Genomic DNA, 27,458 nt, shown 5'->3' on the forward strand with positions numbered 1-27,458 from the left:
TTGTGTACCAAAGTAGAGGTCAGCACTTGAGCGTGAGAAAAGGGAGTTTATTGAATTGTGGAAGAGTGAGCATACTTGTCTTGATGAATTCCTTTTGAGAGCATGCATACAGGATGTGTAATGCTATTTTGAATTGGCACTTTGCATATGGTAAGTTTAAATGCAAATACAATATGTAAACTCTCTAGTAAGTTGGTACTTTTTCATATGATAGCGATTGTTCATATTGAACACTAATCTATAATTTTATTTTAAATAGTCTGGTCTCATGAGTAGTTTAAATTATCAAAAGAGTAATGCTTTAAATCACTTGGAGCAGACACTTTCTTCATTCATACAATAAACATTTTTCTTTTTGATGGCATTGTATACTAATGCACCACTTAGAAGTTAGTTTTGTGAATCTGGTAAATGATATAAAAACTACATTCTATTAAGTATAACAGTGACTCTCTTTAAGCAGAAAATATTTATATAGCTAGATTCTTAATCTTGTATTTTTCTGTATAATGTTGTATTGTCTATAGAAAATTGTAGACAATATTTTATTTTTTTATACCTATAAAGAAATACTTCCTATACCTTATTGCTGTAAGCTCTCACTTTTAAGATTCCTCTTCAATAAGAGAATTTCAGGTTTTGATCCCTTGTCATTTGCAATTGTAAGTCAATAGTGCATCTGTGTTTGGGGGTGAATCTGTTTATTTAATGTCTTTTTTCTCTTTGATAGTATTTACTTGGAGGCTATATAAATTTCTGTGTAGTATTAAGGCCTCTGTTTCTGTTATGTGCTAGTGTAAGAAGATATTAGTAATTCATTCATGATAATATCAATATATAATATATAGTTATAAAACATTGTAGCTTTGTTTTAAAATACTGTTATATTTTTTGTAATATCAAGTTCAATGAAAAGGGATTTGGTCATTTTGAAACAGTCCTTTGTATCCACAGTACATACATTTTGTACATGTTGGAAGCTTTTTAAAGACATTAATAAGGAGACCAACTGTATGCAAGTTTTAAGCTCTGTTTGGAAGGAGAGTTCACAAGTCTAACTATTGGGGAAACCATTGTATTTCCTTAATGCTGTTTGATGTTTGTTCTTAAGGAACAAAGGACTTGGTAGAGAGCAAGCTTGATAGTAGGGCAAATGGGATTTTCACTCAAATGTAATAACAGGTAATTAAAAAATCCCTTGCTAGACAGATCAAAGATTAGATAACTATGACACGAATCTCCCTCAGAGTCATGAAATTTATAGGAAATGGATGTAAGTTGCGGTATTTTCTTTCTCCCTTGACCCTTCCTTGCATAGTTATGCATGTGTGTATAACTATGTGTGTGTATATATATATATATATATATATATATACACACATATATATATGTATGTGTGTGTGTGTGTATATGTATGTATGTATGGCTTCTAAGCTCCTTGAGGGTAAGGAAGGTATCATTTATTCCTTGTCCCTTTCTAGCATGTAATGCTCCTTATATCATAAGTGTTTAGTAAATATTTTCTGAGTTGAATTTCTGACTGAGTTGGTTAAAGGTCAGTTAGCGGTATTTTGGAGTTTGTATTTCTCTAAGTCTTTAAGTAAGTCATGTTTCATGTTGTTATAAGTATAGTAATGAACAATTGAGCTTCACTTAAAGGATAAACCCCATTTGGGGTTTACTTGGCAGCGGTGCTAGAGTGGTTTGCCATTTCCTTCTCCAGCTCATTTTACAGATGAGGAAACTGAGGCAAACAGGGTTAAATGACTTGCCCAGGGTCACATAGCTAGTAAGTGTCTGCGGCCTAATTTGAACTCAGTTCTTCCTTACTGCAGGCCTGGCGCTTTATCCACTGTGCCACCTATACACCCAGAGAGGTGCTAGTCATGTTTTACTCTGTCTTGATCAGACTCTCTCTAGAGTATTGTTTTCAGTTTTAGGCACTACATTTTAGGTAGATATTGTTAAAACTAGAGATTGTAAAGGGCTTTAAGAAGATCATGCTATAAGAGATTGGATGGATGAATTGGCAATGTGTACCTTCATTGAGAAAGGACTTTTTGGGGAACACAAGGCTAGCTTCAAATATTTGAAAGGCAGTGAATCTTTCATTTTCTGTCCACCGGGGGCAGAATCAGCAGGGATAGGTAGAAGTTGGATAGAGGCAGATTTTGGCATGATATAAGGAAAAAGTGAATGAGCTGTTTAAGAAGGTAGTTGATTTTCCTCTCCCTGTAAGTTTTCATGCAAAGACTGAATGACTGCTTTTTAGGTATACTCTGGAGGGGATTCTTCAGGTATTATTAGTTTGTCAAGATGACCTCTGAGGTCCTTTTCGGGGAGTGGAAGGTCTAGAGGTTATAGAGAGGACAAAGCATAAGTTTCACAAATAGAATGCTCCTAATTTAATGAGACATATATATGTATATCATTATATATATGTATGTATATAAAATCCATGTGTTATGTGTATATATACATATGCATATACACATGTTTGTAAAAATAACTATTGCCTTTGGAAAAGACAAAATTATAAAGTTGAAAATATTCTTTTTTCCCTTGAAATATGGAAATTTTATGCTACTGTAAATGAAAGATAATTACTATGTACCTGGTACTTAAAAGTCTTTTAATAATTTAAGCATAATTTAATTGAAATATTCCTTTTCTGGGCTTGCATGTCTTTCATGATGTGACATACCACTTTTTGCATACAAATCATCTTTGATAATGTTCTGCAGTGTACTTACTGTCACCTTTTATTTTTTGTTTTGATTCTTCTAAGATCTTGATTTTTTATTTTTAACAGAACTAGCATAGAATCAATGGGAGAATATTGATGTTAAAAAAAGAGGAGCTATTATATAATAGAGTGGCTTAAGATCACTGAATAGTACTGTGCTTTTTCCAACATGTAATCAAGTCTCATCTCTTTCTCTACTTTAGTTCTGGGTCCTCAGTGTCTATCTGCAGTGACTTTTTACATGCATATTATATATATGTACATACTTATGTATGTGTATACATTTGCACATATACATAGACATATGTATATGTATAGATTATAAATTGCAGAGACTTTGCCCATTTGCATAGGGAGAGGAAGCTTCTTGGAAATTCCCTACATGGTTGAAATCACAGTTCTAATTTTAAAAAGTGTGTGTGTGTGTGTGTGTGTGTGTGTGTGTGTGTGTGTAGAGTATCGTTTATATCTGGTCTTGAGTAGTGAGTAGGGCTAGGTTCAAGTTTCACTTCTGATATGTAAGAACTATGTGCCTATCACCAGTACACCCAGGCAACTCCACAGAATAAGCTGCAGAATGGTTGCCAGCCTGTTGGTAGAGGAAGTTTCCGGATTAGGAATCCTCTACAACCAAAAAAAAAAAATCATAGTTCTGGAAAAAAGAAAAAATGTAGTCAGAGACTAATTCAATGTTGCCTAGTCACATGCTGTGTTCTGGTAAATATGTTTTTCTTCTGCTTTGTTTATTCAGTGTGAATGAGTACTTTCTAGTGACTGGTTCTCATTGAGGAGGCTTTTTGGTGTTTTTGATCTCAATGCAAGTAGTATACAGTTACCTTTGAATAAGTGTATGTGGAGAAATTTGCAGTATTTCTCTTATTTCATGACTATGGTTTTATTAATAAATAGTATGATAGCATAAATGATAACTGTTAAGCATTCTATTACAACTATCAGTGAGCTTCTGGATTCAGTGTGTCTTTACCTAACTATCATGGCACTGAAAAATTATACCTGAAAATATTTTCCATTTTTATGTACATATGTTCAACTGAAACACAGTTTACCAAATATCATGAGCAAAGCAATCCCTGTGCAGTACTTAATATTCATTGAGATAGTCAAAATCATATGAATATTTATTCAAGCAGGAAATATCCTAAATTCAGTATTTTATAGGTATGTAACTTCACAGGCTGCTCTGTTTGTCTGACTTACGAAATGGTATGTAAAATCTTAATTTTCTTTAGTAGACAACTTTTATATATAAGATTATTCAACTGAAAGCAGATTATTGTTTGACTACTATAAAACCTTCGTGAACCCCTTTGTCTCCTAATTAATCAGAAGCAGTATGATTGGCCAGTATGTCTTCTCTGTGTTTCTTAACCTATGTATTAGTGGAATTTACAACTATTATCCATCAAATTCAAGCTTTAGGAAGTAGTTTTGAAGTCAGAGTTATTCATTATAAGAGTTGAAATCCATCAGCACGAATAATAAACAGACAGCAGCTAAGTTAGTCTGAGCATCCACACAGGGCTATGTATTTTAGTGGGTTTTTATTCTCTTTTATTCTGTACCTTAATTGTTCTTAAGTGGTAAAATAAAGTTTCAACATTACAGTCTGTAGTATAGTAACATTACCAGCTACAAGTTTCTGTCCATCATTAAATCCTAAATTTTTCAGTGTCTTAGAAAAATATGGCCATGGCCTACTTATTGTTGGTAAGTCAAGTGTTCTGTTCTTTCCCTATATGTGGCTGTGATGGCTGGATATTTCATTTGTAAAGAAGTTCTTTTTTTTTTAACCAGTTTTTTTCAATCAGCAAATATCTGCCTTCTCTTTCCTTTCCTCTCTTTGAGAAAGAAAGAAAAACAAAACCCTTGTTGACAGACATGTACAGTTAAGCAAAACGAATTTCCCCATTGACCATGTCCAAAAAAATTATATCCTAATCTGTATCAGAAACTGAGCAGTGTGTTTTGTCATGAGTCCTCTGTAATCATAAAGCTGATCAGAGTTCCTGAGTCTGTCTAAGTTGTTGTCTTTACAATATTGTTGTCATTGTATAAATTGTTCTCCAGGTTCTCTTCAGTTTACTCTGTATCAGTTCATATAAGTTTTCCCAGGTTTCTCTGAAACTATCCCCTTCATCATTTCTTATAGCACAATACTATTCAATTACATTTATATATTATAGCTTGTTTTTCCATTCCCCGATTGAGGTATACATCCTCAGCTTTCAATTTTATGCCACTACAAAAAGAGCTGCTATAAATATTTTTGTACACGTTTAGAGTATGTTTGTCTTAGGACTGATACTTCCCTTAATTTCTTCTAGCTATAATTCCTCCTACTACCCTTTGCCTTTTGTTTCCTTGTTTAGTGAAGTATGTTTCTGTATTCAACTCTGTTTGTGTATTCTTCCCTCCTTTGACCAGTTCAGATGAGAATGAGGTTTGTGTCACGATTGCCTCCAATCCCTTCTTTCTTGTTCTATAGACCTCTCCTTGTCTACCCTGATTATGTGATATAATTCTCCCTGATGTTACTCTTTCCCCACTTCCTATCACTCACCTGAGTACTCTTTTTACTTACCTTTCCATTATTCTTTTAGGATCATTACAGTGTAACCACACAGGTGTCTAGAATTAGACTACCTGTATGAATCTTTTTGATGATAGGGTGCAGAAGGGACATACATATCTCTCATTTCCCCATATTAGAATAGTAACAATTTTATCTTTGTTTTGTCCCCTATTATGATTGTTTGTTCACGTTTACTTTTTTATGTTTCTTCTGACTCCTATGTTTAAACTTCAGTTTTGGTCTTTTCATTTGGAATACTTGGATGTTTTCTGTTTTATTAAAGGTTCATTTCCCTTCCTCCTCCCTCATCCAGCAGATTTGTGCTTAGTTTTGCTAATTGTTATTCTTGGTTATTAGCCTATATTTCTTTACCTTTTGGAATATTGTATCCTGCGTCCTCCATTCTTTTTAAAGTGGTGGCTGTTAAATTTTTTGTGATCTTGACTGTGGTTTCTTGGTTCTTGATTTCTTTCTTTCTAGCTACTTAACAGTGTTTTTTCTTTGGCCTGGAAGGTCAAGATTTTGGTTTTACTATTCCTAGGAGTTTTTTCATTTTGGGGTTTCTTTCAAGAGGTAACCAGTGAATTCTTTCTGTTTCCACTTTGCCATCTGGTTTTAGGAGATCTGTGCAGTTTTCTTTCAAAATACCTTGAAATATGATGCTTTACCTCCGTTTTTGGTTATGGCTCTCAGCTGGCTCAGTGATTTTTAAATTATTTCTCTGTGATCTGTTACCTAGGTCAGTGGTTTTTCATATGAAGGTCTCTTACCTTTTTTTGCTATTTTTTCATCCTTGTAATTTTCTTTTTACTATTTCTTGATGTCTCATGGAGTCATGGGCTTCTCTTTGCTTCATTCTAATTTTCCAAGAGTTTGTTGTTTGGGCGATATTTTGTACCTTTTGTACCAAGCTATTAATTCTCTAATTCTTTCCTTTAGTAGCTCTCATTCCTTTTCTGATTTTTTCTTCAGGTGCTCCTATTTCACTTATAAAAACATTTAAACTCTTGCTTCATCTCTTATTTATTTGTTTTTAGGCAGTTGGGGTTTAGTGACTTGCCCAGGGTCACATAGCTAATAAGTGTCAAGTGTTTGGTCTGAGGTCACATTTGAACTCAGGTCCTCCTGTCTTCAGGGCTGGTGCTCTATCCACTGTGCCACCTAGCTGCCCTGCTTGCTTCATCTCTTGCGGGACATTTAACTGAACTTGTACTCAAACTGTATTTTTTTTTTGCAGCTTTGCGAGTAGATATTTTAGGGTTATTCTCTTCTGGGTTTATGTTTTGAGAGTCCTTGTCATCCTAGTAGCTTTTTTATGGTGTAATTACTATTTTATTTTCTTATTTTTTTTGGACTACTTCATGGCTTTGGACTTTTTGTTAGGCCTGGATTCTTTGCACTTCTGGAAGGAGTGCCTGTGCTGTTCTTGTTGCTTTTTTAGAATATTGAGCTTTGTATTATTCTAGTATTATGTGAATGGTAATAATAGCAATATTACCTATCATTTATATAATGCTTTAAGATTTGTAAAGTGCTTTACAAGTAATCTCATTTGTTTCTGCTATTATTATCTCCTTTTACAGATGAGGAAACTGAGGCAAACAGGTTAAGTGACTTGTCCACAATCACATAGCTAGGAAATGTCTGAGGCTGGATTTGAACTCAGTTTTATTGACTCTAGGTCCAGTGTTCTGTCTACTATACCACCTAGCTACCAGGAACAACTCAGGTTGGGGAGCTACAAGTTTTCAGTGCTCTCAAAAGTTTTCTGACCCAGGGCAAATTCTAATCTCTGCCCCTCCCCCCCCAGTTGGTATAATGAAAGTTCCCAACATGGGTTGGGGTCTAAGTAACTTGTCTCTTTTGGTGTTTCTGTAGACTGCTGCTGGGCACAGCCATCACTAGCCAACTGGAAACCTCTGCAGGTTCTGCATAATAGAACTGTAGACTCCTCTTTGCTCAGGTCTTCCTGCCCTGGTTAGTCCCCTGAAAGTTTCAGACTGAGCTGCAAGCTGAAACTGAGAACCTGCTCACTTCTTAGGGTCAGAGCCACACAGCTACTGTTTGCTTCTGAATGTGTTTATTACACAGTATACAACTAATGCCCAGGATTGCTTACTCTAGAACCTTGTCAAAGAGTCCCCTCTCAATCTGTTCTGGATCTCTGACCTGGAACTGGTTAGTGATCATCAAAGCTGCCAGTTGGAACCTGTTCCTGCACTTTGCATAAGTGTAAGTATCTCTTTTCTGGATCCTAGAACCTTTTCTTGTCCTAGTGCACAACCTCTGCTGTTGAATTATTTTTGTGCAGTGCTTTCCTGGTCAGACCCTCTACCATTGTCTGTATACCTCTCTGTCTTTTACACCTGAGCTGGAACAGTGATTCACTGTGCTTTTTAAATTTTTTTTTTCTTTCTTGGATTTCTTGGTCAGGATTTGATCTGGTGCATTTTCTAGATCTGGAGGAACTGGGAGCATAAGGGAAGCAAAGATCTAGAGAAGGTTGCGGTTCATTTTTCTTGGTATTCCCCCATCTTGGGCTTCACCTCTTAATGATGTGTTATTAATTAGATAATCCAAAAGCTCTTGCAGTTTAGCAGATGAAGGAAGCTATATTTTGAGAAAGTTAGCTGCAAGGTTGATCTTTCTAATTCAGGTTTATATGTGTACAACTCATCTACATTATTGGATACCAAGTAATTATTAAGTGGAATGTATGCGTTTGTGGCTCTTTTTAAAAATTGAGTGCATACACAGCTGTAATGACAAACATTTGTGGAAGCTACAGCTAGAGTATTTCTTTTTATAGCCCTTTTAGTTAGTTTACATGTAATGTCCCTAATCTTAAATTGTGGTTCTCACTCTACTGATTTTTGGAAAATCCACTGCAGGGGAATCAGTATCATCTCCATTCAATGTAATCCATTCTCCAAAAGATTGCTCCTTGTGCCACTGTCATATTCTTGTATGTTTATTACAGTGTTCTGGTATGCTGGGTGTAGGAAGGAAAATTAACCTCAAGTGGATAAGGTTCTAGAATGCAATCATTATAAGCTTTCATTCTGGGCAGAATTACCATGGCATTGCCTTTAAAACCTTCTGTTCCCCCATCTATCAAAGGAACGGTGGAATTTGGCTCTAATATATCATCTTCATAACTTAAACGTAATATCAGTATGTAATTTATACATCTCTTAGCAGGGTTACAGCCAACACCACATATAATGATACGAAATTATCTATAAAAAGTGTATCAGAATTCTGAATTTTGTGGAAATGTGAAACTTCAGAGCAATTAGGACTTCTTTCTAGAAATTCTACAATACTTTAACTTTAGGTCTTCTACAATCTTTAGGCCCAAACAAAAATGGCTTATTTAGTTTGGAAATATCTCTAGTGGCCTTGCTTATCTCACAAATTTGTCTAAAACTAGACAGTTTCTGATTTTTCATGCTAGTCCTCCTGCTGCAGTGATTAGAACTTTGCTTTATATGACAAAAATGGAAGAGAGTCAGTGCTCAGTTCAAAATCAGGGTGTGTGAATGGTCCAGATAAAAGGCTGGCAAACTATAGCTCTTGGCTAGCCCAGTTTTTGTATGACCCACAAGCTAAAAATGGTTTTAACATTTTGAAATATAGTAAAATAATAATAAATTATTTAAAAATGTAAAGACCATTCTTTGAGGTAAAACAAAAATAAAAGAAAGGTAAAACAAATCATGCAAAATTAAAAAAATAAAATAAATGTAAAATAAAGGGAAATTAAGTAGATGATCTTTAAGGTTCCTTCTAATTCTAAATCTAGGATCCTGTGATGCGGTGAATCAGAAAAGATGTGGAGAAAAACAAAGCTCCTTCTCACTTCACTTGAAAAAAAAAAGTCTTTGATTCAACAAATTCCAGTCTTAAAGATTGCCCTCTAACAATCTGAGCTCATTCAAGACTATAAAATCATACAAGATCCTATAGTAGATACAAACACAAAATTGATTCAGTCATCTGCTGAATAACAGTATCAAATATATCATGAAAAAGCAGAGTCTGGTCACATGAAGTCACAAACCAGTGATACACAAGATGATATCTAGTACAGGCAAACTAGAAGGAAGATGAAAAAGGATAGGGGAGGACAATATGATGGATAGAAAAGAGCTGTTGGGTGGAAGATTGGCTGTTTATGGCAGATGAACAATAGACTCTAGAGACTGAGAATGTCACTAGAACCATGTAGAGAAGTTACTTGATTTATGTGTCTGGCCTTTTGTTTTTGCACAATCCTCAAACTAAGCACCATTTTTACATTTTAAAATATTGCTGTTACATTGTTAAATATTGTCTTAAATGTTGTTGGAAAACATCTTTTAAAATAGGAATTTTTATTGAGTCAAACCCTTTTTTTTTCAGATCAAATAATAATGGGATGTTTTTTTCTTTTTTCTTTTAAAAATCTATTTAGTATTTTATTTTTCCCCAGTTCCATGTAAAAACAATTTTTAACATTGCATTTTTAAAACTTTGAATTCTAAATTCTCTCCCTGCCTCCCTCCCTGTCTCCTCTCATTGAGAAGGTAAGCAGTTGGATATTTTATACGTGTGTAGTATACAAAACATTTCTATATTAGTCATGTGAAAGAAAACAGAGACTCCCCAAAAAACCCTCAAGAAAAATAAAGAAAGTAGAGAAAGTATGCTTCAGTCTGTATTCAGACACCATCAGCTCTTTCTTTGGGGATGCATAGCATTTTTCATCTTAAGTCCTTCAGAGTTGTCTTGCATCATTGTGTCGTTGAGAATAGCTAAGTCTTTCACCGCTGATCATCTTACAATATTGCTGTTACTTTGTACACAGTACATTTCTCTTTGCATCAATTTGTGTCTTTCCAAGTTTTTCTGAGAGCATCCTGCTCATCATTTTTATAGCAGCAATAGTATTCCATTGTAATCACATACCACAATTTCTTCAGCCATTCTCCAATGGATGGGCATCCTCTCAGTTTCCAATTCTTTGCCACCAGAAAAGGGCTGCTGTAAATATTTTTGTGCATGTAGGCTCTTTTTGTTTTTTATCTCTTTTGGGATACAGACCAAGTAGTGGTATTGTTAGGTCAAAGAGTATGCATGGTTTTATAGCCCTTTGGGTATAGTTCCAAATTGCTCTCCAGAATGGTTGAATCATTTCACTCCACCAACAGTGCATTAATGTCTCATTTTTCCCACATCCCCTCCAATATTTGTCATGTACCTTTTCTGTCCTATTAGTCTAATAGGCATAAGGTAGTATCTCAGAATTTTTTAAATTTGCATTTCTCCAATCAGTAGTAAGAGCATTTTTTATATGACTATAGATAGCCTTTATTGCATCATCTGAAAACTGTTTATATCTTTTCATCATTTATCAATTGAGAAATGGCTCTTACTTTTGTAAGTTTTATTCAGTTCTCTATATGTTTGAGAAATGAGGCCTTTATCAGAGAAACTTACTTTAAAATTTTTTTCACAGTTACTATTGCTAATAATATTTTCCTCCATCCTCTTCCCCCCTTCCCGCCCTGTTTATTCTATTGTCTCCCTCCTTTCACCCTGTCCCTCCTCAAAAATATTTTGCTTCTGACTACCCCTTCCCCAATCTGCCCTCCATTCTATCATGGCCCCTCCCGCCCCACCCTTCCCCATCCCCTTCTTCTCTTTCTTTCCTGTAGGGTAACATAGATTTCTATACTCAACTGAGTGTGTATGTTATTCCCTCTTTGAGCCAATTCTGATGAGACTAAGGTTCATTCACTCCCCCTCCCTTTCCTCCTCTTCCCCTCCATTGTAAAAACTTTCTCTTGCCTCTTTTATGTGAGATAATTTACCTCATTCTACCTCTCCTTTTCCTTTTCTCCCAGTTCATTCCTCACTCATCCCTTAAGTTTGGTTTTTTAGATATCCCTTAATATTCAACTCACACCAGTGCCCTCTGTCTATCCTAAGGCTGAGAAAGTTCTTATGAGTTACAAGTATCATCTTCCCATGTAGGAATGTAAACAGTGGAACCTTATTAAATCCCTTATGATTTCCCTTTCCTGTTTACCTTTTTATGTTTCTATTGAGTCTTGTATTTGACAGTCAAATTTTCTATTCACCTCTGGTCTTTTTATCAAGAATGCTTGAAAGTCCTGTGTTTCATTGAAAGTCTATTTTTCCTCTGAAGAAATATACTCAGTTTTGCTGGGTAAGTGATTCTTGGTTGTAATCCTAACTCCTTTGCTCTCCAGAATATCCTGTTCCAAGCCCATGGATCCTTTAACATAGAAGCTGCTAAAACTTGTGTCATCCTGACTGTGGCTCCACCATACTTGAATTGTTTCTTTCTGGCTGCTTACAATATTTTCTCCTTGGCTTGGGAGTTCTGGAATTTGGTTATAATATTTCTGGGAGTTTTCATTTTGGGATCTTTCTTAGGAGGTGATTGATAGATTCTTTGAATTTCTATTTTAATCTCTGGTTCTAGAATATCAGGGCAGTTTTCTTTTGATAATTTCTTGAAAGATGATGACTAGGCTCTTTTTTTGATTGTGGCTTTCAGGAAGTTCAATCATTTTCAAATGACCTCTCCTGGATATATTTTCCAAGTCAGTTGTTTTTCCATTGAGATATTTGACATTGTCTTCTACCTTTTTATTCTTTTGGTTTTGTTTTATTGTTTCTTGATTTATCATGAAGTCATTAGCTTCCATTTGCTTCATTCTAATTTTTAAGGATTTATTTTCTTCCGTGAACTTTTGGACCTCCTTTCCCATTTGACCAATTCTGCTTTTTAAGGCATTCTCCTCCTCATTGGCTTTTTGGACCTCTTTTACCATTTGGCCTAGTCGGTTTTTTAAGGTATTATTTTCTTCAGTATTTTTTTGTGTCTCCTTTACTAAGCTGTTGACTCTTTTCTTATGATTTTCTTGGATCATTCTCATTTCTCTTCCCAGTTTTTCCTCTGCCTCTCTTACTTGATTTTCATAATCCTTTTTGAGCTCTTCTGTAACCTAAGACCAATTCATATTTTTCTTGGATGTTTTGGGTGTAGGAGCTTTAACTTTGTTTTCTTCTTCTGAGTGTATGTTTTGATCTTGCTTGTAACCATAGTATACTATAGTCAGAATTTTTTTCTTGTTGTTTGCTTATTTTCCCAGCTTATTTTTTGAATTTTAACTCTTTGTTAAAGTAGGGGTCTGCTTCCAGGGTGGAGGGCACACTGTCCCAAGCTTTAGGGTTTTGTGCAGCTGTTTTCAGAGATACTTCTAGGGAACTGTAAGTTTTCAGTTCTTCCAAGGTGGTATGCTCTAAGGCAGACCTGTACAAGTTAACAGTAGGTAGGAGCCAAAGTAAAATAGACTAAACTTTTTCAGGCTGCAGATAGGTTTTTAGCGGTTCACTTTTCAAATAAAGGGATAATTAATGATTAAATTATTTTGCAAATAAACCATTTTAAAAAAGTGAAATTTCAATTAGTAGCAATTAATTACATCTATTACTTAAGATTTTTATTTATCATGAAATTGCTCCTTTCAGACTAGAGACAGACTGATGATGGTTGATTGCCGTGGGTCACATGACACACAGGAGACAGTGTGCAGTGGCAATTCATCCACCATGTTACATGATGGGCACAGTAGTGACTAGTAGAAGGTGGATTAAGTAGAAGAGCTGTTAGAGCCTGAGCTAGACCGTGCTCCACTCTCACCCAGGTGCAACAGACCTTTTCTTCCAATCTTCCAGGTTGTCTTTGGCTGGAAAATTATCTCACCCCCTCCTTTTGTGGGTTCTTTTGCTCCTGGAATTCTTTTAAGGTATTATTTAAAGGTGTTCAGAGAGGTCTGGGGAAACCTCATGCTAGTTGCTGCCTTTTCTCCATCTTGGCTTCACTCCTAGGATCTTCACATTTTTGTTGGTTTAGTGGATTATGGAATCCTAGATTTAGAACTAGAAGGTATCTTAGAGTTCATCAACTCCATTTTTCTTGATTTTTACAAATGAGGAAACTGAGGCTCAGAGAGATTAAATAACTTGCCCAAGGTCAGAGGTAGTAAGTAGCAGAGCTAGGATTTGAATCCATTTTATCTGATTTTAGATCTACTATCATTCTTAGAATAATATGGCCTTTCATAGATCTTTAGAAGCTTGTTTATTCTTCCTGCTTCATTCACGTTTGTGTCAAAGCTGTCTTCATTGCATGGGTGGACTGATGTCATACGTATTTTATAGAGAGGAGAATCTAGGCATATGAGTTCTCAGTTGCTTTTTTATAAAAATAAAATGACGTTACAAGAGTATAGAAGTATGTGAACTTTGGAGCGTCATCTTCTGTAAGGTACCCTGTAATATAGTAACATTTCTCTGAGTACTTTTCAAATGGTGCTGTATTATTAGAAGCTCTTCCTAACTTCATTTTTAAGGGTCCTTGTTAACTTTCCATAGTACATTAGATAATTACTGAGTCCAAACATTGTAGTTCTACTATTATTGTTCATCTGAATGGATTCTTACATGTGATAATATGAGATTTAAAGGACTGTTTTAGTCTGAGAGATTGGACCATATTCATAGTTGGTTTGCTTGTACAGTATTTGCTTTATTGAAGGATACAAGAAAAGAAAAAGTTGTATCTCACTAAGTTAGTAGTCTCTATAAGCGGTCATGTTTGCAACAGGGGTGTGATGGCCACTTCCGGGAGATTCCTCTACGCAGAAATGGATCTATGTTAGAACTGAGGGCTTTGTGTCCATGTTGGGAGTAGTAGTGGTGGTGGTGCTTTGTGGCTTCAATAGAGTCTCTATGCAGAGGATTACGTACAAAGGCAACTTGTCTTGATCTCAGCATGGACTAAGTAGTGTAGGGTGGTAGAGAGTATTTTCTCTACTCTAGGGTCATGTAACAAACATATCCCATGGCTTGGGTGATGTGTACAGCCCCTTGGAAGTTATAATGGCTCATTGTGAGCCTACTACCACAACAGCTAGAAATTCTGGCAGATCTGGTCCATTTTGTGTTTATTCATCTTTCACTTTTACTTTAAAATGTTCTTAGAATGATTTGGCTTAGCTGGGTCTCCTATCAAACCCTTTTGGGGTTTGTTTTCTCTTTTTCTTTTTACATTTTTGCAAAGAGGTCCTCTTTGTTTTTTTCCTTTTTCTTTTCTTCTCCCTTCCTTCCTCTCCTTCTCTTCTCCTTCTCCTCCTTCCTCATTTGTAAATTACTACTACTACTACTACTACTGCTGCTGCTGCTGCTGCTGCTGCTGCTGCGGCTGTATCACTTTCTAGCTAACATTTATCCCTGCAGAGGTAGGTGCTGTTGTTACTGTTTTACTAATGAGGAAGCTCAGGCAGACAGAGTTACACTGCTTTTTCAGTGTCACACAAGTAAGCTAGTAAATATCTGAGGCTTGATTTGAACTCAGGTCTTTCCAAGTCCAGGTTGGGTGCTCTGTCTACTGTGCTACAGTAGCTACCTCAACTGTTCTTCTAAACTCATTTTGCTTTTGGTTTTCATTTCTTTTTCCCATGGAAAGAGATGGAATGTTGATGACTGAAGCATTTTATGGGCTCTTTTAGCATCCTCCTTATAGTGATTATTTCACATCACTTAATAACAAATGTTTTCTTTCATTTTCCACTTTTCAGAGCCAACAACTTGTTTAAACAGGTTGGGTTGGAGCTGTTGTAATTGCATATTATGCCTTTTCATTTTTATCCTTTCTTTTAGTTTGAAGTTGGCTTTAAGTTTTGCTTTAAAGAGTTAATGATCTGATTGTATACATAATTCTGAAAAGAATGCTGTATTGTTAACCAGCCATTTATTTTCTGTTTAAAATTTAGTCAGTTCCATTTCTTTGGTGGTAGTATTGGATGGGCTAGACGCCTTATACCTTCTTATTCTTTATGAAGAAATCTTTCAAACTTTGATGTTGTACAGTTGGTACAAAACCTCATTTTCAATATCATATTTGCCTATACTAATGTTGACATTGAAGTAACTGTAAAGAGATATAATAACTTAATTTGGAGAATCTTGTTAAGTTCTTCATAGAATTTCTCTGCTACTTTATCCTTTGCAAGAAAAAAAAAGATGAAGGTGTGTAAGTTGCAGATATCCTTGTGGTGGAATGTTTGCTTATGTGTTCATCATGAATATGGTAAGACAAGATGTCTAATGTCAGGTGATATTTCTTGTTGCCTTTGTGCATGCAACGAAACCAAGTTTGCCAACTCTTTTATTCAACTCTTGAGGAACTAGTGATCCATCATTTATTTAGCTGCAACTTTGAGTTATATTTGTAGTGATAAACCCAAAAGGAATATGGTTCTGTTCTTCCAATATCTACTTGTTGCCTGTTTAACAAAGATTATACATTAAGAGAAGAAAAAGTTACATTGATATTTGTTACCAATTCTAAGAATTGTTTTGTTTTCTTGGTTTGTTTGTTTTTTAAGCAATTGGGGTTAAGTGACTTGCCCAGGGTCACACAGCTAGTAAGTGTCAAGTGTTTGGTCTGAGGCCAGATTTGAACTCAGGTCCTCCTGACTTCAGGGCTGGTGCTCTATCCACTGTGCCACCTAGCTGCCCCAAGAATTGTTTTGTTTTAATATCATCTTCCTATTCCAACAATCTACCAACACTGTCACCAGTACTGAAACAGAGGTGGGGTGTTTTTTAAATGCTGGAGAGCTCTTCATTGGGTTGCCATTCCTTCTCCATCCCTTTCTACCCAAGTTATCATCTGGCAACTAGACTTCTGATTAGGTTTTTTAGTTAGCTAAGCCAATCCCAATACAACTTGTTTATAGACCCTCATGCTATGTAACACACTTAGTACACTTGGCCATTGTTTAATTTATTATTGCTATTGAAAATCCCTGGGGATGTGCCATGACTCCAGTTCTTTGCTACAACAAATACTACCTTTATTTCCTCTTGATTACCAGCTTCAGCATCTGTTTAGATATGGCTAAAACTATGACAGTCCCTGATATTCCTGTCTCTGAAAATTCCTGTCCGTGTAAATAGTGATTTATTTCCATGTATTTAACTGAAATCTTTTGGATCATTGTATTTAAAAGATACTGATGAATCATAGACATGTACTTTAGTATCTATTTAGTTAGCTGTTGCATGAAATACTTTATGTAGTAGTGAGATGATATTACTGAACAAAGGGTTTTTTTCAGGGTTGGGAGGGTAAATTTCCTTTTTATGAAATCAGTTGTAATGAATTTGAGGACTGGTCCTTAAAATAGATTTAGGAAATGATTTTTTATTGAGTATATGGGATGTTTAAATGCATATCCAAGTTGATTAAAAATAGCACATGTATTTTTATTGTAAAATAGCGCCTTGTCACATTCATAGGATCATCTGACTAGTATTAGAGCTAGAAGCAACCTTAGAGGTCATCTGGTACAATTCACTCATTTTATAGGTGAAGAAATAGAGATCAGAGAAATTAAATGACTTGCAGAGCCAGGACTTGAAACCAGTTTCTCTGACTCCACATCCAGTGCTTTTTTTCTGATAGCACCAAGTTGCTCTTTTAGAAAGCATTAATCCCAGGAAATGTAGCAAAACTTGTTCTAATTTTCTTGTCTTGGATTTTGGTTTATAGAGGCTACATTATTGATGTGATATAGCCATGTAGAGTAGAAGTTACATTATATAGAAGCTTTAGACAGTGCAAACATGAAATAAATTGTTCTTTGATTTAGGTACTATGGGTAGTATCCTCTTCTTATAATGATTTTATTGTTTGATAATCAGTAACTTCAGTGGGTCTGTGGTTTCATTGATGTAGGTATTCTTTCTAGTAATGCATATTGTAATGCATCCATGTCTAGTCACTCTGCTATGCTTATCTGTTCCCTTCTATATGTTTTCTATGGGAGGTCCACCAGATGTGGTGAGGGCCTTCCCTGTTTTCCCTTGAAATCAAGAAGATACCAATGGATTAAAAAGAAAGAGTTATCTGTTGCTCTTAGCACTTGATCACCTACCTTTTTTCTTCATTCTTTTTTTTGAATAACACCATTTAATCTTCTGATTCATAATTTCTTGTTTGTTACATGTTGCATTTTGCTTACACCCACCATACACCTCTCTATTGCCCTTTGTGTGTTTGTCAATTTCAGTTCTTTTCATCTCAAGCCACTTAATATTTTGTGACTCACAATCATATAGCACCAGGATGATATTAATATAAACATGGGTTTTGTTTCAGGATGAAACTTGGGATCATTAAAAGAACTTCACAGTTTCCCAGAGGCAGTCTAGTGTTTTCTTCTATTTCCAGTCAGTTTTGAGCCTCGTTGTCCATTTGTGTTTTCTGTAATACATACTAAGATGGATGAGCACTATATGTTGTTCATCTAATTGCCTGTCATAGTCTAGGCAATAGGAATTCTTAATCTACTTGGTTTTTACCATGTGGATAGTTAGGCCAAACTCTTTTGGACAATAATCGTTACATTTAGGAGTCTGAGTAGTGTTTGGTTATTATGTTATCTGTAATTAGTATTTGGAGAGTCTTAATAATTCCTCTTCAGTCTCAACTTGGTGCTATATCTGGAGCAGCTAGGTGGCACAATGGATAGAATATTGGGCTTGGAGTTAGGAACACCTGAATTCAAATTTGGCCTCAGATACTTACTAGCTATATGATCCTGGGCAAGTCACTTAGTCTCTGCCTCCATTTCCTCAACTGTAAAATGGGAATAATATTAGCATTTACTTTCCAGGGTTATCGTGAGGATCAAATGAGATAATATTTGTTAAGTTATTAGCACAGTATATGACACTTAGTAGTCACTTAGTAAATGCATGTTCCCTTGTTTTTCTGTATCTCTTTTCTCCATGATACTGATGAATGCTTTTGGTGAACATATGTGTCAGTATTTTATTCCCTGCTTGATTTTAATGATCCAGTGAGGTTGTGTGTTTTTGTTTTATCTTTCTAGCAAACTTTTTTAATTTTGACTGATAAATGGGAGACAGCTTGTAGGAGACAAGGCAAGTGTTTAAGGTGACCTACTCTACTGAATCAAATATTTTGTAGGGGTAGTCAGTGGGATATTGTATTCTCATCTTTCAGTCAGTTGTAGGCTTTTAAAGATGTGTCCTTTTGGAATATTGCTTGTGAAAGTCTGCCCATTTCCTTTAAATTCCCTAATTAAAGGTTCGCTCAATGTGTGTGTGTGTATGTTATTCTTATAAAAACTTTTAAACTTTTTTTTGTTATGAACTTAACAAATATCCACAAACATGAACGTTTCCGTATATAAAGAACAGAAAAAGATTTTCTATGAAATTGTAAGTCTCTATTATGTATAACTTTTTTTTTAATGTTTATATGTATTAAATTCAACATCATAGTGCCAACGTTGTTCTGCTTGTGTGTTTCCTTTTCTTAAATTATTTTTGCTTTCTTTTGTTATTATTATTATTGTCTTTTACTGTTTCATTGACACCACGTTTATGGGAGTGTCTGGGTAGTTACAGTGCTAGTGAATAGGTAGATGGGGCTATCATGTTATATTTCTTAGCAACAATGGTACCAGCAGCAATGGTAGTATTGTTTTGATTATTTAGCTCTGAATAGGAGATGAAGAGCAAGGAATGGAATACCTCCATAGAGACTGGGTAGATGGCAAATGGGAGCTGCTGTTACTACAACTAGTACTACTAGTACTGGTACTACTACTACTATATCCTCTCTAATGCCATCTTTCTTAAGAATGGTGGTAAAATTAAACATTTTAGATAAATTTTCTAGTTAACTGTTTAAGTGCCAAAACTTTTAAATTAGTGTTGATAAGAACTTTTCCATTATGCATCTAACACTTTATTTCCCTAGTGAATAGAATGCATGTAATATAATTTAACCCTATTCTTCATTAGAAACACTTGCTCTTTACAGCTTTATAACATACTGATTTTTCAGGGTTTTGCTTGCTATATATCAGATTTTTATGTCACATACCACACAGTAAACTCCAAATCAATACCCAGTCAGAATATGAAAGAAGTTACCTTTTGCAGTAAGACAAACTATGGCAAAACGTAGATAAAAGTGATCATAATGATCATCTTGATAGATAGAAATGTTCATGTTTGCTGATGTCTGTTAAATTCATAACAAATAGATCTTCATGTGCCCTTGAATAGTCAGCTGGTAGAGTTGAGGAATTTTGAGTACAAGCCTTTTAATCATCCTTAAATTGCTAATTTGGTTCTGGCTTGTAGGAGGATATGTTCGTTTTTTGAGGCAGTGTGGCATGGTAGAAATAGCTCTGAATTTGGAGTGCACACAGTTTTGAGTCTTGGGATCTGAGTTCATCCCAGCTTTGCTGTTTTATTACTTATGTGATCTTGTGTAAGTCATTTAATATCTTTGGTCCTTAGTTTACTCATCTGTAAAACAGGAAGGTTCAATGCTCTGATTTTATTTTAGTTATATGAGGTTATATGAGGTTAATATTTTTTAAAATTTTTTATTTTTTGCATGAACACAGTCAGTTCAAATAGAACAAAAAGGTAAATTGTGAAGTAGGGGGAAATCTTTCCATCACTGACTTTTTTTTTTGGCGAGGTAATTGGAGTTAAGTGACTTGCCCAGGGTCACACAGCTAGCAAGTGTTATGTGTCTGAGGTTGGATTTGAACTCAGTTCCTCCAGATTCCAGGGCCAGTGCTTTATCCACTGTGCCACCTACCTGCCCCCATCACTGGCTTTTTAAAACTATTTTATTGCTGCTAGGGCCAGGAGACATTTATTTCTTTATTTATTCATTTGCTTGCTTGGTTGTTTATTTATAAATTAAATTTTATTTTATTTTAAGTTCTTAATGTTTTCCTTCCCCTCTCCAGATCCCCTACCCTCATTGAGAGTGGTGCTGAGAAATATGTATATTATTTTGTTGTCCCATTTAGAAAACATTATATATCTTTTAACTCTAATTTCTCAAGAAATTTGTTCAGTTCCAAATTTCCCTTTTGTTTCTGTTTCTGTTAGACTTATCCAATACTGAGAGAAGGATATTGAAATCTCCTGTCACTGTTGTATTACTGTCTATAAATTCTTGTAGCTTAGATATTATTTCCCTTCTTAATCTGGATGCTAAGGCATTTGGAGCATATTAGTTGAATATTTAAAATGGTTTGGGTCTTAGCTTCCTTTCAGCATAATGTAGTTTCCTTGTTTATCCTGTTTTATTTTTTGAATGTTGGTTTTTGCTTTGTCAGTTACTATGATTGAAGCTCAAAATTTTTTTTCTTTCTGTAATCTTTATTTTTAGTATTTTATTCCCCCCAATTTTTGACATTTATTTAAAAAAAATTTTTGAGTTCCAAATTTCTCCCTCCCTCCTCATCCCTGAGATGGTAAGCAATTTGATATAGGTTATACATGTTCAAGCATACAAAAAAATTTCATTAGTAATGCAAAACTCAAATTCTTTTTGATTTTCTTGATGCATAGTAGTTTTTTTTCCATTCCCTAAGTTTTGTGTATTTCTTTATTATATATGTATTTCATGGAAATAACAGATTGTAGGATTTTTTACTTATCAATCTGTTACTTTTTTGTTTTATTGTACTCTTTAATCTATTCATATTTAAAGTTATGAGAGTTAGGTGCATATTTTCCTCCATCTGCCTCTAGTATTGGTTGCTTTTTCAAGTTACTATTTTCCCCCCGCTTCTACCATAAATGCAATGATATTCTCCTTCAGTTACTTCATCTTAATCTTTTTTTTTTAATCTTTTTAAGGTAGCCCTGTTCCCACAGACTCTCTTCCCCTCACCCTTGATTCTTTCCTCTCATTTGAGAGTAGTTATCCTTTTCTCTTTGAGATTTTGCTTATTAGTTCCTTTTTTTCTCCTGCTTTTATCTTATTATATATTTCTCTCACCCCTTTTTGGTATTAATAATATAGATTCCCCTTTTCTTTCCTTCCCTTTGACTAGTTCTGTTCATTTAAAAAAATAATTTTTTGCATCCCTTTCAGAAAGGATTTCTTTTACTCCCTTCATTATCCATCCTGTCTGTTTATAGACCCTCATTCTCTGGTTCATGATCCCTATTATTATCTAGTGTCTTTCTATTCTCTGTTTCTCATGGAATCAAAATTTACAAGGTATCCATTCTAGCCTTTTCCCTCTTGTAGAGCACAGTTGAAGGAGAATCCGCAGGGCAAGTGGATTGACCAATGTCAATTCTTGTAGGTGTCAGAGGGTACACTGCCCCATGGTAGGGGCAAGACCCCTCCCCTACCATATTCCTGGTTATGCAGCTTACCACTTACCTATGTCCTTTCCTAGTTACCTTTTCCCCTCCATTTGTCCCAAAATCTCCTTGTGTCCCTGCCCTCCCACTTCCCCAAGTGTCAGTTTTCCCCACAAGTTCCAAACCCTCTCTCCCCCCACCAAGGTAGGAATATTGAACTTTTCATATACCAACTTCCCCAAGCTTCACCCAGTGCATGGTCCCAATCTCCCTTCATAGAACCTCTCTCATAACCCATAAGAGTATTGATCAGTGGAACCCCCTTCTTTCTTCCCCTTTTCAGTCCTTCTCCCTTCCTCCTCATCCACTCCCCTACAGGTTATTTTATTACTAGAAGGGTCATCTTCCCCTCATTGCTGGCTCTTGTTCTTACCCAAGCACATCACATATTCTGCTCAATTTCACTGTTCCTCTTCCTCTCTTTCATGTACTTTCCCATGTTGTATTATAGTCCCACAAAAACCTTGATTCACCTGTAGACAGGGTCTGTCTATAATGCCCCATGTCCTCCTCTTCATTGTGACTTCCACTAGACTTCACCCCTGTCTTGTAATGTACATTGAGAAAGAAGTCTCTCACTTTTCTCTGTGCTGTCCCACTGTTGATGTTGCTGTTCTTGGCTGCTCCATTTATTCATTCCTCCTGCTTTTCTGTTGTCTGGGGGTGTTCAAGAAGCAAATAATCTCTTCAGTTCTGACTTTCTTTCTAAAAATATTTCACATGCCGCTTTGTTGTTGAATATCCATCTTTTTTCATTTATGGTAAAGCTCAGATTTGTAGGATAGGTTACCCTGGGTTGCATCCTGGACATCATTGCTTTTTTTGTTTTTGTTTTTTTTTTGTTTTTGGCTAGGCAGTGGGGTTAAGTGACTTGCCCAGGGTCACACAGCTAGTAAGTGTCAAGTGTTTAGTCTGAGGCTGGATTTGAACTCAGGTCCTCCTGAATCCAGGGGTGGTGCTCTATCCACTGTGCCACCTAGCTGCCCCACAACATTGCTTTTCAACACACATTATTCCATTCTCTCCTGTGCTTAGCATGGTGCCTGGCACATGTTGGCACTGAATAAATGTTTATTGATTGACTGATTCTGGTGGGTGTAGAATTGTCTTGTCTTACTTGAATTTTGAAGAACTTGTTTCTGAATTGAATTGTTAAATTTAACCTCTTTGTCTTTTGGGATTTGCAGCCTTGGAACTTTTTCTGGAGGCAACTATTGAATTCTTTCACTTAGCATTTTATTTTCTGTTTTCAGAAATTCTGAGCAGTTCTCTTGTATTTCTTGCAATTTGGTGTACAGATTTTTCATGTTGTCATGTTCTTCTGGGAGACCTAATATCCTTTGGTTGTCTCTATACATTCTGTCTTGAAGATCAGCATGTTTTGCTTGCATAGTGAGAATATTGTTTTTTAAAGTTATTTTTTGCTTCTCGTCTTCTGGATCATCCTTCACTTCTATGAAGTTTGCATTTCCAATTTGAGATTCTCTCTTTTATTTCTTTGGTGAGATTTCCCCTCATGACACTTTTTCTATTCTGCCTGTTACTTAACGCTGTATAGGCCATACATTTTGCTCATAATTTTCGTTTCCTTTTTGAACCTCTCAGGTACAACAGCATGTTTTTTCTTAAATTCCACAGGGTAGCAATATTATTAAGTGTTAGATTGTTTTCCTTTGTTTTATAGCATTTATTCATAGATGCCTGAACTCGTTTACTAGACCTGAAGGCCATATTTCCTTCTTTGTTTAAATCAAAATCCTTTTTTGATTTATCTTCTTATATTCAAGGTCTTTGAGTTTTCTTCTTCTTGATATCTTTGATAATTTAGTCGTTTCCCTTGTATTCTACTATTATTCACTTTCTGACTCAATTTCCTCTGATCCGAGTTTCAAGTGTATCAGCCTCCTCCCACATGGGGCAATTCAAATGCCAGCCTAGATCTGTGTCTGAAGCAACTTTTGGTTGGACCCAGCTGGCCCAGCTAGATGCTGAGTACCTTCCTTCATGTTTAGTGAAGTTGTACATAGCCTCTTCCCCGTACCCCTCTTCCCCAAGCATTAAAACTGTATCCTGTCCTGCTCCCTCTGATCCTTATTTATCTAGATTTGAGGTCCTCAACATGCCTTTGGCTTTCTCTCATGGTGATTACTATTATGGAACAAACTTCTATAGCCTGTTGTTGGGGTTTCCATGGCATTGGAAAGAGGAAGGAGGGCCCAGTGTGAGTTTGGGTTTTGTTAAAAGCCCATGTGTTGAGTGTTTTAGTATGCTAGAGCAGCCTTGCTGCTGGTAGCATGGAAGATGGGGGAGGCTTGCTGAATGAGCTCAGGGTTAGTGAGTATCGTTTTTTTTAACTTTCTTTTTGATTCTGGGTATTTTAGATCATGGAGATAGCTGAACTCCTTTATCTTTGGTGCATAATTTCTGTTTTTGGAGAGGTTTGGGAGGTTGTGAGAATCAGAGAAAATGTCTAGTCCTCCATCTTGTTCACATGTTATGGAAGTCTCCACTTGCACTTAGTTTTAGATAGGTACTACTCATCTATGTCTTAAAAAAACTTCATTTATTCCCATACTTTTTTGTGTTTTTAACAAGAATGGGTGTTTTATTTGCAACATTTTTCTTTGAAGGCTTTGCTTATAGGGTGTGTGTTTGTTTTTTGGTTATTCTCAAAAGCAAAAAACACAAAGAGTTGTTTGAGTCTTGGGTTGCCTGTCACTATAATAGCTCTTTAACTTGGGATTCTTTTTGTTTGTTTGTTTCTTCATTCTCCCAGCCTACTTCTTGACCTTGTCTTTCAGTTAATACTGAGCTCTGTGTACTTCTTGGGAGAGTGGGGGCTGAAGTCTAGCCTCAATTTCTATCTTGCATCCATATGCTGTTTTCACAGCTATGGATGTGTAAGCTTTCATTGCTCCCAAAGTGGTATGATCTGGGTGTATATTCCTTCACTGCCCTCCTGGTTTGAGTTTTTCAAGATCTTTGCCTATCTTTGGGTCTGTCATCATGTCCTTGTTTGGGAGTTTCAATAGATTGCTATTAGACCCAGTCAGTATTAGCCTGTTAATAGGTTTGGAATGACTAAATTGCTCGCTCCCTTTTCATCTGTGTCTCTTTTCCTCGTTCTGCTCCAGGGTTACATGCTGGGCTAAAGGCTATAGCTGAGCTGCTGATCTAGTCCTTTGATCAGAGCCACACAGCTGCATTTTCAGAACATGATTTCTTTCTCACTTCACAAGTTAGGCTTGCTATTACTCCTCTCCACGTGGTTTTTGTTACCTGAAATTGAATGGTTGACAACAGAGCCACCTGATGGCACTCATTCCTGCAAATGTTCAGCAATCCCCTGGGTTCTCCTTCGGCCCCATTACTTCCTGTCACTGTGTCCTGTCTAGGCCCTTCTTCAGTCCTTACATGAGGGAATGCTCCCAACTATGCAAGCTCTAGGCCAGAACTTGTTCCTAGCGTCTACAGATCTCTCTGTATGTTTCTAAGCCACCCTGGGCAGGAAAATGACTCATTTTGACTTTTTTCTTGGCTTTCCCAATCAGGATTCAATCCATTGCATTTTCTAGATCTTTGTGTTGGAAATATGTGAGTAATCTAGGCTAAACTGCTTCTTACTTTGCCATCTTGATTCTGCCTCTTACTAGGAGACTTTTTACCAACTTGTGGGTTTGTAGCTATTTTCTATTTAGTTATAAGTTCTGGACAACTGATGGTCAGATATTGTAATTTTTTGAGATTGAATATCCCTTCTCTTATGATATTTAAGAATCCCATGAAATTTAACCACTAAGTAGACTAAAATGAGAGAAGGCAAATAGAACAATTATTTTGTTACTTTCACAATTTTTTATGTGCTCAAGTAAGCATGCAGGTTTTACTTTCTTAATGACCTTGCCAATAAAATATTTTTCTAATTGCAATTTTTCTAACAAATTTAATATATTATTTAACTTAATTAGCTTGAAAAGTTATTTGGTAAGATTAAGTTAAATAATATTTTAAATTTATTCATTTGGCATTTGATGTGAATGGGTAGCCCAATAATTTTAAGAAGCATTTAATTCTTGTAGAAGGAAAACTTGATTTTTAAAATTTTTTTTATCATCTGATTTTATCCACTTCTTTAATTACATACATAATACATATATAATAATACATACATAATACATAATAATCATTTTTGTATGCAAATAAATTGCTTCTCTGAGAGAGATTATATTAAAATAGTGATATAGTCATCTGTGCAGTTTCCAATATAGGAGAATTCACCAGAGGGTGATAATTAAGGGAAGAATAATTGTTGTGTAGCAGTGAGTGACTTGTTGAGAATAGAACTCAATCTGGGTTTCTGTTCTATATTGTCTTTATATTATAAAGACAAGATTAGGCATCTTCAATTTGTGTTTATTGCTAATTCTGATGCCAGTGTGAGTTAAAGAAACAAAATGGCCCCATTAAACTTATTACTAATTTCCATTGTTCAATTAAATATATCAGTTTTGGTGTTTTGAAGTTTATGTGGTATTTATAGGTTAAGATTTTGTGCCACTTTTGTATTCCTTGGTTGCCACTTACTATTAGTATCATATTTCTCAGGTGACATACTTAGCTGCATTCTTTAAAATGTGGGTTTTAATGAGCAATGAAGCAACTTGAAGTGAATAATTCTTTCTCCTGAGTAAACTGTATATGATTTAGGTGGAAAATAAGACTCATATATGGAACCAATAAAATAAGACTGCAGTAATAGTTAATGGAAAAGCATCCATTTTCTGAATGTTTGTTTTATTTGAGATAAACTTATTAGCTATTATGACATACTTCTATAGCTCCTTCTAACTCTTTTCTTCTCTCAAATCACTTCTCCCTCCTCAGCGATACAATTTTGTAATAAGTTATCTATGTCAGTGAGAGTGGGTAGGTAGGAGAGAAAGGAAGAGGATTTCAAGAGATAATGCTAAAGGAAGCAGTGGTCATATTTTAATTTGAAAAAGTATTAGACTAAGACTGACCAGATTGTGAACAAACTTTAAAATTAACATCAAAATTTGTGAAAAATTAAATGATGCCATGCCTTCTTCCCTTTGGCCATTATTCTCATCCCTTTCCTGTTAGAATCTTACAGTCTACTCCTGAGTCTCTTGGCTCTGATAGGTAAGCTTTAGCCTTACCTTGCCAGAGCCCAGGCCTCCATGCCACATCTTTTCTTCTCCTCACCAGGGAGTCTTGTGCATTCCCTTTGCCCCTTCTGACACCCGTTTATGTGTTATTTTTCATCATTAGTTACCTTTCTCTCATTCTTTTCCCCTCTCCCCTTCTTTTCTTCTCCTGGTCTGTGTCTCTGTCTCTCTGTCTCTCTGTCTCTCTGTCTCTCTGTCTCTTCCTCTCTCCCTCTCTCCCTCCCTCCCTCTCCCTCTCCCTCCCCCTCTCCCTCCCCCTCTCCCTCCCTCCTTCCCTCCCTTCTCATCTATCTTCTATCATTTATCCATTTATTCATCTGTCTATCTATCATTGTAAAACAATGTCTCTATTCTGTGTTGGCAGCCTTTAAGAAATCTGTCAACTCATAGTATTAAAGACAGTTGTAAGTTTACCCAAATGATCTTTGAGAAATACATCCTAACATTCCAATTCTTAGTGATGTTGGTTGTATTGTTGATACTTCTAACAATACATATATTTCTACCTATCCATGTTTGCCCACGCTGTGAGAAAGTTTTTCCTGTCCTTTTATAAAACTGCTATTAGATCTCAGTCAGCATGTTAGGAGCTTTCCTTTCATTCTTTTGATGTTATAAGAATATA

The 27,458-nt window shown here is 35.7% G+C and overlaps 1 pseudogene; it reads right to left on the reverse strand.

The window, feature by feature from the left end:
- Positions 1–4,340: 4,340 nt before the first annotated feature.
- Positions 4,341–26,854, reverse strand: LOC114054496 (annotated as a pseudogene).
- Positions 26,855–27,458: the final 604 nt, after the last annotated feature.

The sequence above is a fragment of the Vombatus ursinus genome, unplaced genomic scaffold, assembly GCF_900497805.2.
Source record: "Vombatus ursinus unplaced genomic scaffold, bare-nosed wombat genome assembly UNPS02014813.1, whole genome shotgun sequence".
NCBI classification, from domain to species: domain Eukaryota; kingdom Metazoa; phylum Chordata; class Mammalia; order Diprotodontia; family Vombatidae; genus Vombatus; species Vombatus ursinus.